Source organism: Lepidochelys kempii, chromosome 3 (assembly GCF_965140285.1).
Source record: "Lepidochelys kempii isolate rLepKem1 chromosome 3, rLepKem1.hap1, whole genome shotgun sequence".
Lineage (NCBI taxonomy): Eukaryota > Metazoa > Chordata > Testudines > Cheloniidae > Lepidochelys > Lepidochelys kempii.
In genome coordinates, this window is record NC_136382.1 from 168,473,673 (window position 1) to 168,488,288 (window position 14,616).

The 14,616-nt window shown below is 46.3% G+C and overlaps 1 protein-coding gene across 1 annotated transcript in view; it reads left to right on the top strand.

The window, feature by feature from the left end:
- The first annotated feature begins 101 nt into the window (after positions 1 to 101).
- RD3 (RD3 regulator of GUCY2D) overlaps positions 102 to 14,616 on the top strand; it is a 31,931-nt gene continuing 17,416 nt past the window's right edge. The window contains exon 1 of the mRNA XM_073335288.2: positions 102 to 165. The gene's annotated coding sequence lies outside the window, so the exon portion shown is untranslated. The remainder of the gene's footprint in view (positions 166 to 14,616) is intronic.

Sequence of the window (14,616 nt, forward strand, 5' to 3'; positions counted from 1 at the left end):
CCGGCCGCGGCGACCCGGCAGCGCCTGCCGCCTGTCCCGCTGCCCCGCCTGTCACTTCGGAGTCTGCCGCCGGGCGCCGCGCCGCGCCCCTGGCCCCCGGGCTTCCCGCCGCGCGGCTCCGGGCGCCCCCGCTCCTCGCCCGAGTCCCGCCGCGGCCCGGCCCGGGTAAGGAGCGCGGCGGGGCGCGTGCCGGCGGGGCAGAGTCCCGGGACCGGGACGGTGCGTCCAGCCTGCCGACGCGCGCGGCGGGGGTGCCCACCGGCCTGCCCTGCCCAGCGCCCGGCTCTCGCTGGCGTGCCCGGGGCTAGCCCGCCTTGCCGGAGGTCGCGGCTGGGGGCAGCCCGGGCACTGTCCCCCGCGGGCCGTGTCCTCCGGGGAGCGCCCGGCGGAGCGGCCCTGCCCGGCTCCCGGCCATCGCTCCCCAACTTCTCGGCGGGTGCCAGCCCGGGCACATGCCTCGGGCGGGGCTGGGTCCCCTCCGCGGTGGCCGCCCGGGGACTGCAGCGGCAGGCAGCGCAGGGGCGGCGGTGGGACCCAGGGGGGCGGCGGCTGGGGTTGGGCAGGTGCCAGGGGCGGGGAAGCTGGAGCGCTTCTAAAAGGCGGCCCGTCCCCGGCAGGCAGCACAACCCAGTGGAGCGGTGGGAGCTGGCCCCAGAGGCCGGGCTGGTCTCCAGGTGTCCGGGCTGGGTGCTGCCGCGTGTTCCGCGCACGGGAGCTCGGTTCGGGCGCTGGACGGAGCCTGCGGGGCTTTTCCTTTGCCCGGAGCGCGGGGACCCGGTCTGCTCTGGTTGGAGGTATGTTCCTCTCTTGCTCCCCCTCAGCCGCCTTTAGGAGTTTCGAAATTGGCGGTCAGTATTTACCACTGACTTGGCATAGAAAGTGCCCGGAGTAGGTTCGTTTGTATTTGACTTTCCACCTTCCAAGGAATAAACGAGCACAAACAAGTGACTCGAGACTACTGCAGTCTTGAAATCAAGCAAAGTTACATTTAACTGAGGGAATTCTACCAGGAAAATGAGTTAGAATTCACTGGGCAGCCTCTGTCACAGACCATCCATTGACTGTTGTGACAGTCATTACAAGGGGTCATGCATCCACATGAAATCAAATCTTGGTATACCACTGTGCTTGTTTTGGTCGTTTCCCCGGATGCTGTGCTTATTTAAAACACAATTTAAAAACTAGGAGGCTGATTCCTTTCCCAGTAACTCCAGTTTTACGCATGGATAACTCAACCAGACTCTGTGGCAATGACTACACCTGTAAAACTGGAGTGACACGTGAAGAATTAGGTCCTAAAATATTTGTTGTGCTGTCACTTAGTGAGATGAGGGTAATAAAATATCATATGCTTTTATGCTTTTTTTTAAACTAACCCTCGGCTGTTTTTAAAATGAAAGTATATGTCTGTCTATCTAGGACTTATATGTGCTTCATCATAGTATCTTATATCATCCTCTAATTGAAAATTAAAAAAACAGAGTTCTCTGTCCATAAAAACTGTAGGTCTGATCCAAAGCCCTTAAAAGTAATGTGAATAATTCCACTGATTTTAATAAGGATTGGATCAGGCCCTGTGATCTTCTGGTATTTTCAGAAGAACATCGGTTACCAGCTCAGATGTTATAATTGAACTTAATTTAAATAGTGGTCACTAAGATGGTGGTTTAAGCATGAGGTAACAGGGTACATATAAAGAAAAGGAACACAAGAGAAAAGCAATGTTAGCTTCTAAGTATTGTTCAGATCAAGATATTTGTGCGGAATTGTAAGCAGCTGGTATTTTTTACACACTCCCAGAACAAATTCTGCTCTCAATTACATCTGGGTAAATCCAGAATAATTCCACTGAAATCAGTTGTGTTATTCTGCGTTTATTCCAGTGTAGTGGAGGCACACATTCTGCTCTCAGTGCTAATTAACGCAATTTAGTTTCAGCAAAGGTTGGTAATGACCAAGAGCAGTTACCTCCTGGAAGGCTGCTTGGAGTCTCAGTGGACAGGTACGGCTGTCCTAATGGGCATTATTGATAGGCTTCTCTGCAGAGAAGCTCGGGACTAAATGGGTTTTGCAGAGTAAGGGAAGCTTGCCTGCTTTTGTCTTTTCTGTACTTGTTCTATGGAGAGAGGAGTTCAGTTTTCAGTGCTGGAAAACTGGCATTGTTGTCATGAGCACTAATTTCATATCAATACGTATTTTTAAGCAGCTACTGTGCTACACCAAACTTTGAGACTGAGCCCAATATCCTGCAATATTTACACAGGCAAAATTCCCATGTAGTAATCTAGGAGTTTTGCCTGTGTGGGAGTGAGTGAGATCTTCAGGATTTAGCCCACAGTAAATATTTTCAGTAGGAATTTTATTAGTTTCATGATGGTGGCTCTGTTGTACACAGATACACATGCTCCTGTGAATATATATTCCCACCATATGCCACTATGGTATCTGTTGTGAATAAAATATCCCTTCAAAACTTTCCAGATGATGGATTGGTTATAGAGTTCATGCCATCCCATCTGCATATTCTGGTTTATGATGGGAATATAGAAATAATATAGGAAACTCTAAAGACTAACAGATTTATTTGGGCATAAGCTTTTGTGGGCTAGAACCCACTTCATTGGATGCATGGAGTGAAAATTACAGATGCAGGCTTTATTATACTGACACATGAAGAGAAGGGAGTTACCTCACAAATTGAACCAGTGTTGACAGGGCCAATTCAATCCGGGTGGATGTAGTCCACTCCCAATAATAGATGAGGAAGTGTCAATTCCAGGAGAGGCAAAGCTGCTCTTGCAATGAGCCAGCCATTCTCAGTCCGTATTCAGGCCCAAATTAATGGTGTTAAATTTGCAAATGAATTTTAGTTCTGCTGTTTCTCTTTGAAGTCTGTTTCTGAAGTTTTTTTGTTCAAGTATAGCTACTTTTAAATCTGTTATAGTGTCCAGGTAGATTGAAGTGTTCTCCTATTGGCTTTTGTATGTTACCATTCCTGATGTCCGATTTGTGTCCATTTATTCTTTTACATAGGGACTGTCCAGTTTGGTCAATGTATATGGCAGAGGGGCATTGCTGGCACATGATGGCATATGTAACATTAGTAGACGTGCAGATGAATGAGCCTCTGATGGTGTGGCTGATGTGGTTGGGTCCTCTCACCTCCACGTCTACTAATGTTAGCATCTGTAATTTTCACTCCATGCATCTAATGAAGTGGGTTCTAGCCCACGAAAGCTTATGCCCAAATAAATCTGTTAGTCTTTAAGGTGCCACCGGACTCCTTGTTGTTTTTGTGGATACAGACTAACACCGCTACCCCTGATAGGAAACTCTGTTAACCTTAACAGATCCATTGATATAAGAATTTGTAATTCGAGGCCACAGCGCATGAGCAATAACTCTGTTCATTTAATATGAAGATAATGTGTTGTGTTTAAATAAGCCTGTGGTATAAACCACAATGCAAGGGATTCCTGAGCTGAAGTTACATCCTTGACTCACCCTTTTGTGGCTAAGGAATACTGTTACAATAACTAAGGATTAACAATGGGTGAGTCAGGGATATATATTTAGTTTTAATTCTGAAATCCTTTTGTATTGTGGATTTACACCAGATCCTTAACATTATTTGAACATATCTTTAAAATTAGATAAGCTACAAAATGACAGGAAAGAGATGTTGCTAATGGTATGTGTTCCAGCGGGATTCCTTTCTACCTCTTTTCAGAGTAGCAGCCGTGTTAATCTGTATTCGCAAAAAGAAAAGGAGTATTTGTGGCATCTTAGAGACTAACAAATTTATTTGAGCATAAGCTTTCGTGAGCTACAGCTCTCTTCATCGGATGCATTCAGTGGAAAATACAGTGAGGAGATTTATATACATAGAGAACATGAAACAATCAATCACTTAAGGTGAGCTATTACCAGCAGGAGAGGGGGGAAGGGGGAACCTTTTGTAGTGATAATCAGCAGTTAACAAGAACGGCTGAGGAATGGTGGTGGGGGGGTAAACATGGGGAAATAGTTTTACTTTGTGTAATGACCCACCCACTCCCAGTCTCTATTCAAGCCTAAGTTAATTGTATCCAGTTTGCAAATTAATTCCAATTCAGCAGTCTCTCTTTGGAGTCTGTTTTTGAAGTTTTTTTGTTGAAGAATTGCTACTTTTAGGTCTGTAATCGAGTGACCAGAGAGATTGAAGTGTTCTTCAACTGGTTTTTGAATGTTATAATTCTTGACATCTGATTTGTGTCCATTTTTTCTTTTACGTAGAGACTGTCCAGTTTGACCAATGTACATGGCAGAGGGGCATTGCTGGCATATGATGGCATATATCACATTGGTAGATGTGCAGGTGAACAAGCCTCTGATATTGTGGCTGATGTGATTAGGCCCTGTGATGGTATCCCCTGAGTAGATATGTGGACACAGTTGGCAACGGGCTTTGTTTACCTCTTATTTACGGCATAACTGGGTGCAATTTGATAGTCTGTATTATGCAGGAAGACAGACTACATGATCTTTTCTGGACTTAAGATATATGAATCTAGTGATTACCTGCTCCATCCCAGACATGCAGCCACTTCTTGGGTAAAATATGGCAGCCCTGAAGCAGCAAACATCAACATTATACAATTGGCCCAGGAGGCTGAATTAAGGAAAGGGTGTTTGTCTTAATTCTGAACTTCCTGACTTATTAGGTTTAAACCACTCCACTGATATCATTTGTATTATTTATTTATTTGTTTATTGTGGTTTGCATTAGAAAATGTTTAGTGCTTGAAGTCTGTGTGGGAAATTGGCATGAAAATAGTTCTGGGTCTTGGCAGATGAACCTGATTTGCTCTGATAGGTAGGCAGACTGAAATGCTATTATGCATTTGAAGCAAATTGTGAAAAACAAAACAAAAACCCTTTTGCTTCTGCAGATAACATAAAGGTTAGCTTTTGTGGAGATTCCTAGCCATAGTTAGGGATCTACTCTGTTGGCTTTTTTTATTTGACATATAAAGGTCAGCTGCCGTAAATCAACATAACTCTTGGCTTCATTTGAATTATGTGGATTTACACAATGTAGTTCCATTAAAGTCAATGGAACTATGGCTCTTACATCAGCTGTAGATCTGGAGTAGATATTTTTTTTCTGCTTAGTAGCACATGGTCCTTGTTATATTTTCTCATAATCAGCCAAAACACATGCTTTCTCTATAACTTCTGATCATGACCGTTGCAGTGTTCATGTCACAGTCCATGTCATGTTCCTTTACTCTCTTGTAATTAAAGTGTATGTTGAAAACACATTGAAAAAAGTTTTTCTTTTATAACAACAAATCTCTAGGAATCAAAATATTTCAGAAATTATACAATCATACGGAAGGTCATGTGCTTTTAATTTTATAAAAAGGTTTCTTACATAATCTTGTGGGTGCCATTAAATGTAGAAAATGCAACACTTTTGTAGTATGCATCTTGGAAGAAATTATGATGTTTTTATATCCCCTGATTTGTGTTTAGCCTTTTATCTCACAGCACCTTGTGTAAGATTTTCTTGTTCTCCCTTAAATTACCCTTTAAGCGGTACAATATACACTGGGCCAGGTCCTCTGCTCAGTGTATGTACATCTACTCCATAATATAAAATACAAAAATGATATGCTGTACTTGGAGCTAAAAATGTACTCATCACATGCCGCTGAAAGTTACTGTCAGTCATGTCACATCTCTATCAAAAGCAACCTAATATAATGGCAGGGCCCAATCCTGACGTTGACTTGTTCCATTGATGTTACTGACTACTTGAGTCAGTAAGCTCTACTCATGTAAGAAAGGGATGGGAGGATAGGGCCTTACCTGGAAGTCGACTGCTAGCATTCCAAACTGTCACCTTCGAATTAGCTCATCCCTAGAAATCATGTCAGACTATTTACAGCCCTGCAAAGCCTATAGCCAGGAAGACTGACAATAAATACGTTTCACTTAGACCTGGTCTACACTTAAGATTGACTTAGCTATATCAAATGTGAAAAATCCACACCCTTGAATGCCAAAGTTAACCTGACCTAAGCCGCAGTATAGATACGGTTAGGTCTACAGAAGAATTCTTTCATCAACCGAGCTACCGCCACTCTGGGAGGTGAATTAACTACAGTGATGGAAAACCCCTTTCCACCAATGTAGGAAGCCTCTACAATATGGACCTACAGCAACACAGCTGCAGCACTACAACTGTGTGACTGTAGCACCCTTAGTGTAGACATGGCCTTACAGTGTTACACTTACAGGTACCTCAGTTATCCAAACCTCCCTGGTATTTGAAACAGGGTCATGTCCTCTGACATCTGTTAATTACTTTGACAATTCCCTTTGTATCCCATATCTTGTTTCCTCCATAACACTTGGATAGTCCAGCTTGTAAAGCAAAACAAACAATATTTTGTCCACTGTGGTACAAAACAGAATAACTGAAATGTGCGCAAGAATTATGCCTTTTAATTCCACTTGTCGGGAAGAAGAAAGATGTTGCATAACTCATTATATTTGTCCTGCTTTGTAGGTGAGACGGTCAATGTGCTTGACGGCACTAACGAATTAAGCCTCACAACATCCCTGTGGGATAGATACATGTGATTATGCCCATTTTACCAATGAGGAAACAGAGAGGTTAAGCAACTAGTCCAAAATCACACAGGAAGTCTGTGGCACAGCGAGGAATATAACCCAGGTTTCCTGACTTCCAATCTTGCCTCTTAAGTACAAGACTTTCCTTCCATTTTTATGGTTTATTACATAGATTGGCTTCTCAAACTGCGGTCATGACCTCCAAGGTGGTTGCAAATAGGTATCAGGAGGTCATAATCACTTTGCCCTTCCCCTATTGCTAAGTATAAAGGTGGGAGGATCTTGGCTAGATGGGAAGGGGTGGTGGTGCTGGGGGCCCTGGTATGGAAAAAGAGGTCCCCGTATGGAAAAAGTGGAAAACTTTTGATGTAGTTCATTCTACTGAAAACTATGGGAGGAAGAAAGCAGATATTTTTATTACAATTGTATGGCATGTTATATAATTAATATTACAGAGGCGTCAGTAGCAACTTCATAATTAGGGCTGTGCTGAGCTTTTCACTTAAAGCAGGATTAAAACTCCCATTTGAGATGTCAGTGATTGAATTTAGTCTCCAGATTTAACACAGTTGCTGTTCAGAGGACAGTTGGATTGATGATCACAGAATCATAGAATATCAGGGTTGGAAGGGACCTTAGGAGGTCATCTAGCTCAAAGCAGGACCAATCCCCAACTAAATCATCCCAACCAGGGCTTTGTCAAGCCTGACCTTAAAACCCTCAAAGGAAGGAGATTCCACCACCTCCCTAAGTAATGCATTCCAGTGCTTCACCACCCTCCTAGTGAAAAAGTTTTTCCTAATATCCAACCTAAACCTCCCCCACTGCAACTTGAGATCATTGCTCCTTGTTCTGTCATCTGCTACCACTGAGAACAGTCTAGATCCATTCTCTTTAGAACCCCCTTTCAGGTAGTTGAAAGCAGCAATCAATAGAACTCTATAGTAAGTTTGACAGTGTGCCCCTCCAAGATCCAAACCCTGCTTTTCAACCCAATTTGACTGCCAGTCTCTCCTTCTGCCTCCTCCCTCCATTTTGTTTGTTGCTGTCTTCTTGTTAGTGTATGTACAACGTGCCTCAGGTGGCATGTGATCAGGATTCATCACCAAATTTGGTCTGCTGGTTAGATGATTAGCTTTCCTGTCCCAGGCCAGGTAGTGACCGGGAGTGTGACCTGAACACTGATTCATGCCCCCTTTTGTTGGTGTTGTAGGCAAGGACATGGTGTCAGGGAGAAAGGGAGAACTTTGCTTGCTGAACTCTTCTTTCTGCCATGGAAGCACATTCTCCAACTGATAAACCTCCTGTGATTCACAACACAGCAGACATCTTCTAACAAAACTTAGCAAGTTTGTCAGACTGGGTTGAGCATGACTGATCTCTAGGACCCTGAAGGGGATCAGGGTCTGTCTGTCTATATGTGCAGCCTGCAGTCAGAATAGCCTCCTAGCTAGTCAAAGAAATGTATACCACAGCTCAGTAGTGGGTCTGGGGGAAGGGTAGGTAGCTGACCTAGGAAGCCACAACTAGGGTTGCCAACTTTCTACTTGCACAAAACTGAACACCCTTGCCCTGCCCCGCCCCTCCTCTGAGGCCCTACCCATTCCCTGCCCCTTCTCCAAGGCCCTACACCCTGCTCACTACATCCCTCCTCCCTCTGTTGCTCACTCTCCCCAACCTCACTAACTCGCTCGTTTTCAATGGGCTGGCTTGGGGCTCGGATGCTGGAGGGGGTGAGGGCTCTGGCTGGGGGTGCGGGCTCTGGGGTAGGGCCAGAGATGCAGGGCTTGGGGTACTGGAGGAGGCGCTGCTCCCATTGGCTGCGGTTCCCAGCCAATGGGATCTGCGGGGATGGCACTGGGGGCGGGGGCAACGTGCAAAACCCCTGGCTGCCCCTACGTCTAGGAGCTGGAGGGAGGACATGCCTGCTGCTTCCTGGGAGCTGCGCGGCATGGCGGCTAGCAGGGAGCCTGTCAGACCTGCTGCATGGCACTGCCAACTGGACAGTCAACAGCCCGGTCAGCGGTGCTGACTGGAGCTAACAGGATCCCTTTCTAACCAGGTGTTCCAGTAGAAAACTGAACACCTGGTCACCCTAGCCACAACACACATAGGCTTGGTACTTTCCTGGCTCCTCAGTTCATTGTCTGCATTAGCTCCCCTATTGATTTCCTCCCTTCCTGGCTCTTCCTCTTCTATATCTTTATATTTATAAATGTTTAAGGGTGGAACAGGGAGCCAGAGACAAAGAGCACAAGGGGGAACATTGAGGGAGTCAAGGGAGGCAGACTTGGAAGAGGAATGGAGGCAATCACAGGGAGCTGGTGGAGATACAGGGGATGGAGTGGGGAAAGGATGGGGAGAGAGGCCTGGAACATATAGAAGCAGGACACAAGAGGGTGGGGGGGAAAGAAATCCAGGGGCAGTTGGTGAGTCAGAGCACATAAGTGGTGTTGAGAGGCAGGTTAGGAGACTTCATTTTATTTATCATTAACAATACAAGGAAATTCCTACACAGAAAGAGCTGTTAGTTTACAGCTAAGGTTACTCAATGGCATTTCCTCTGAATGCAATCACTGACAATTAAGGAAACACCCATTAGGCCAACATTAACATCCAGCAATGTATAGAAGTATTGTATAATCCAGTTACATGTACATCTAGATACAGTTATAGTTATACATGTACATTGAAAAAGCAACCATGTAAAATATACTATCTGATGTCAAACATGGTCAACTCTGAGGAGAAGGTGTTATTTCCAAAAGGAAATATAGAGTTGAATAGGCAAAATTCCTGAAACTCTACACTACTTCTGGAGTGGACCTTTTTATGAACAGTTTATATTTTTAATTTATTAGTATTTGACCAGTTTATAAACTGAGCATGGTCAAAGCCAGCTCTCTGAAACATGAATGGACTACTCTGAGTAGCAGCAAAACTGACTTATTGTCCAACAGAAGGATTTGTATCCAGATGCAGCACTGTTTTTATTTACCACAGATGCCCCCTTGGTCATCAGCATCCTGCAACCTGACTGTAAGCCCCAGTCCTTTGTGTCCTTCCTAATAGAAAAGACATTTAATGTTACTTAATGATTAGCCCCAGTGTGAACTTTAAATTGAAAACAGTTGCAATTAGTGGAGTCCCTGGTCCTTTCCCTGGGCTGAAAAGACCAATGGCAGGATGAGTGGGGGTGGCTTGTCAGTTCCACTGAGTGTGGCCAGTTTCCAGTACTAGAAAGGAGGAGGATGGAGAAACAGCTTCATGCAAACAAGAACCACCTCGGGACAACTAGCACTGACTGTAGCTTTGCATGAGATGTTTGGACTGGATTTTCCCTCTGTTCGAAAACAGGCAGTGTGAATTGCAGGTAATCTGCTCTGCCTGCCCTACACCCTTCTTGTTGGGGTGTGTGATTTTTCAAAAGCACCTAGGACACTGAGGACTACAAGCCCTATTGAAAGCCTGTGGGACTTGTACTCCCAAGTCACTTAGGTACTTAGTGGGGATTGGACAAATCAACTCGCAGTCCTTGCTCAGGCCAAACTCCCTTTGATGCCAGTGTGCCTGAACTCTTTTCCTAAGTGATTATCATCTTGCGGCACAGCTCTGATGCCCTGCTACAGCAACACCTTTCAAAGGTGTACTCCCTCACAGCACTAGTCTCTTTGATAAAGAGCCACTGAAACAGATCAAAAAGCTGAAGGCCATAAGAAGAGCTCACCACATTGCAAGATCATACCCATAGTGAGTCTGTGGGAATTAAAACCCAGGTTTCCTGACTCCCAGTTTCCTGCCCTATCCACTAGGGGCCCTGCTGCCTCTAATGAAACAGCCAGCAATGGAAATAGCTGGAAGATGTTGGAAGGTCATAATCTGTTCAGCTTCACAAGTTACCCGTTCAGGGCCTAGCTCTTTTCTCACTAGGCTGTGTGTACACTGGTGCGTATATACCAGTGTGAGGTCAGACTCAGACAGTAATAAGAACAGGCTAATTGACAGTGGTGTTTTCAGTTACTTAAAAAGTTTTCAGTTACTTAAAGCTGAAAATTTGTCTACCTTTTTATGAAAATCCAATTTTCTTGTCACACAGATGGACACTTTTCATAAAAAAATTTTGATTTGCCAAAAAAAAAAAATTTCCATCAAAGAAAGCATTTTGGCAGAACATTTTTGACTAGCTCTATTATGAGGCTTTCATTCTGCTAGTGCATGGCTGCTGCTGCCTTCTGTGTTTTAAAAAAAATAGACTAAACTGTTCAGAAGTGTCCATTAATTCTGCCAGGCTTCATTTTGGGGTGCCCAACTTGAGACTCCGAGGGACTGATTTTCAGAAGTGCTGAGGATCTGAAGTCAAGGCCTCCCATTGGACACTCAAAACCTGAACCATCCCAGATCCCTGCCTTCTTTTGTAAACATGCTGTTAGCAGGGTCGAAAAGAGACCCTGGGGGCTCCGGTCAGCATTGCCGACCAGACTTGCAGCGCTAAGGCAGGCTAGTCCCTACCTATCCTGGCTGGCACCACGCTGCCCCCTGGAAGCAGCTAGCAGGTCCAGCTCTTAGGTGGGGGGTCATGGGGCTCTGCGTGCATGAACCGGCCAATGGGAGCTGGGGGGGCAGTGCCTGCAGGCGAGAGCTGCGCATGGATCTTCCTGGACCATGGCCAAGGAGCCGGACCTGCTGGCCGCTTCCAGGGTGCACGCAGCACAGTGCCAGGACAGGCAGGCAGCGTGCCTTAGCCCCTCTGCTGCCCCGCTGACTGGGAGCCGCCCAAGGTGAGCCCACGCCCCAACCCTGAGCCCCTGCCCCAGACCTGACCCCCCCAAACCTGGAGAACCCTCCTGCACCCCAAACCCTCAGCCCCACGCCAGTGCCCGCACCCCCAGCCCAGAGCTCTCACCCCCCACACACACCTCAACCCTCTGCCCCAACCCAGAGCTCCCTCCCACACCCCATACCCCTCATCCGTGGCCCCAGCTGAGAGCCTTCACCCCCTCCTGTACCCCAACCCCATGCCTCAACCCGCAGCCCCCTCCTGCACTCCAAATACCTCGGCCCCACCCCCCAGCCTGGACCCCCCTCCTTCACTCCAAACCACTCATCCTCAGCCCCACCCCCAACTCCGCACCCCCAGTTAGAGCCCTCACCCCCTCCTGTACCCCCTGCCCAGTGAAATTGAGTGAGGGTGGGGGAGAGTGAGCCACCGAGGGAGGGGGAATGTAGTGAGTGGGGGGCGGGACCCCAGGGAAGGGGCAGGGCCTTGGGGAAGGGGAGGGGCTAGGGTGTTTGGTTTTGTGCGACTAGAAAGTTAGCAACCCTACTTGTTGCTCACACAGCAATGGATGAAGCTGATAAATGACACTGAGATATTTAACTGGTGCCATCACAACATTTGGATCATGATGCAATACTCTTCATTTTGGGGGCAAACCCTTTCAGAGTGTTAGGCCTGGATCCACAGATGTAGGAACACCCTGTTGGAATCTCGTCCTGCAAGCTGCTGAGCACTAAAGCTGTTTGGGGGCAGGGGGAAATCCCCCATGGAAAATTTTGACTTTTTTCATCAAAAAAACATAACCACAGAACCCCAAAATGTTCAGCTAAAAACTAAAAAAAATGTGGGTTTTGAATTTTCAGTTTTCTGTTTAAAAAAAAAAATGGTGACAAAAGCAGATATTTCCTGTGAAAATCTTCATTTTGTTGCAAACAATCTTCCATTGGAAAAAAATTTAAATGAAAATTTTTTGGCCAGCCTACTGAGCCTGCTCATTGTGTTGACTTAAATATTTCTTCATGTAAACATCTCTCCACCCTCTGATTATTCGGTTAGTCCCAAGTGCTTTGCAGGATCAAGGCCCTTAGCTCATCACCTGGTTCATATGCCCCTTTGAGTCATGGCATGTCACCTCCTGACCGAGCTAGAACTGGTTGACATTAGCCTCTCTGTAACCTCCACTGCTGATATCCTTTGTGCCCATCCCTGAGGACTAACGGACAGAAGCAGCAAGGCATGTAAGTGTGTTAGGAGAAGAAATAGTAGATGCTGTTTTTGTGCATGCTCTTCTTCATGCTCTGAGCATCTGCTTCGGACTCTATTGTGTCAACAATAATCGTCATTACAATGGTCGATACAGAGTGCTGTTAAAATGACTACACTAGGAGGAGCTGGTTGGTGTTGTATGTTCTGCCCAAATACAATATAAACACATCCAGCAACACAGTTGCATTTAATTTGAAAATAATAGTGCAAGCGTATGCATGCTTTCACTTCCCCCCCCCCCAGGACAGCCCTTGCTGTTCCATTAATAGTTGATATTAATAGCTGATATTGCCTGCTTGTACAGTTCCAGCACACCAGAACAGTCAGGCCACCTGTTTTTAGAAGTCAGTGGGGGTCCCAGGGCCTTCCCTCAGTGCATGTAACTCCTCCGTTTAAATCAAAAGCTCTGCATGACACTATGGTTACTACTACTGCGACTAGCAATAATATAATTAGGGATGAGCTGACCCCCAGCTCCAAACCCCTTCGTATATTAGACAGGAGAGGGTGTTCACATTTGAATGCCCTGTTCCAAACCTGCTTCTCTTGTTTTGGTTCTGGGTCAAATCCCAAACCTATCTTCAGATGTGGCTGAAATATGAGAGTGGCTGGTCTTAGCTTGTTCCATGACATGGTGGAACTCTCAACACTCACAACTGACTCAGGTTCAGCTGAAGCAGTTTCAGGCTTTATTCCAAGAATACAACACAGCACGTAGCAAGTAAGGAACCAGGCAGCCGTTGTGTTGAGCAGACTGTGACTGGCACTCACTGAATTCTTCTGTAGTTGGCATGGGCAGCTTCTGGTGGGCAAAAACCAGTAGGGGTAAGGTATACTGATTCAATTACAAGTCTTGCACAGGCTGCCTGAGTTCCTTAAACTCTAAGCAGGAAGATGGAACTTTTGTGGGATCAACTGATCTTGTGAGGCTTCTACTACTTGGTGCTGAAATCTTATGATGGCAGCTCATAAGACTTTAGCACTATTGAGCCCAAAGGCAGGATTCAGCCTCAAATCCAGGCTCCAGAGCTGAGCCTAGATCTAATCTCCACCTGCACTCTGCTTCTTCAGCCCATCGTTACTGTCACAAAATTGTCCCTCCAGTGCTTTTCAATTGAGGATCTCAAAGAACTTCACAGATGTTATTGGCCAAGCAAAGCGAGGCCCTAAACACAACTTGATGGCATTTCTCTGTTTGTCTGTATGCAACGCAATAACTTTTGAAGGCCATGTCCAGTGAATTCCAGAACTTCCCGGAATGTGCTAGGCATCAATGGGCAGAATCCGCTTGATTTTGGTGACAATCAGAAAACTTGGAAAACCATTTGTAGGAGTGTCAAAGAGACAGACACAGCCCAACCCAGTTCTCGCATGCGAGTGGCTTTTCTTCGCTGCACTGCTCTCAGGGCATTACATGGCACCCCACACACTTCTGCCCCTACACAGGCAGGATACTCGCCAGCCCCATGATGGGGGGGATACACTTTGTTGCTTATGTAGTTGAGCTGTAGTGTTTCCTCATCCCTCCCCACAATCCCTTCTGGGTAAGGTGGCCATTCACACATTCCTGGAACACTGGGTGTTCCAGTACTTCTGGGAATGGTGTGGGCCTGCCCATGCTGGTGTGTCATCAAATGTGCAGTGTGTGCAAGGTCACGCTACACAGGGGGTGCCATTTTTGAAGAGCATGATGCTCTGCCCCCGCCAGCGTGATCTGTGCAGAGCAATACTCTCTTCAAAAGGGCATCCCCCATCCAATACTGGACAAAACCACATGTGGTTTTGGGGGACAAACCCTAGAAAAGCAAATGACTGTTCAGTTTAATACTGAGTGAGTGGCCTGCCTACTTCTCGGTCCCTGCTTCCACCACTAAAAATGCTTCCTCTAAGGCTTGGGAATGGGGGGGAAGCAGGGACCTGGAGGGGAGTGAGCATTGTCAGGGGAGAGGGAG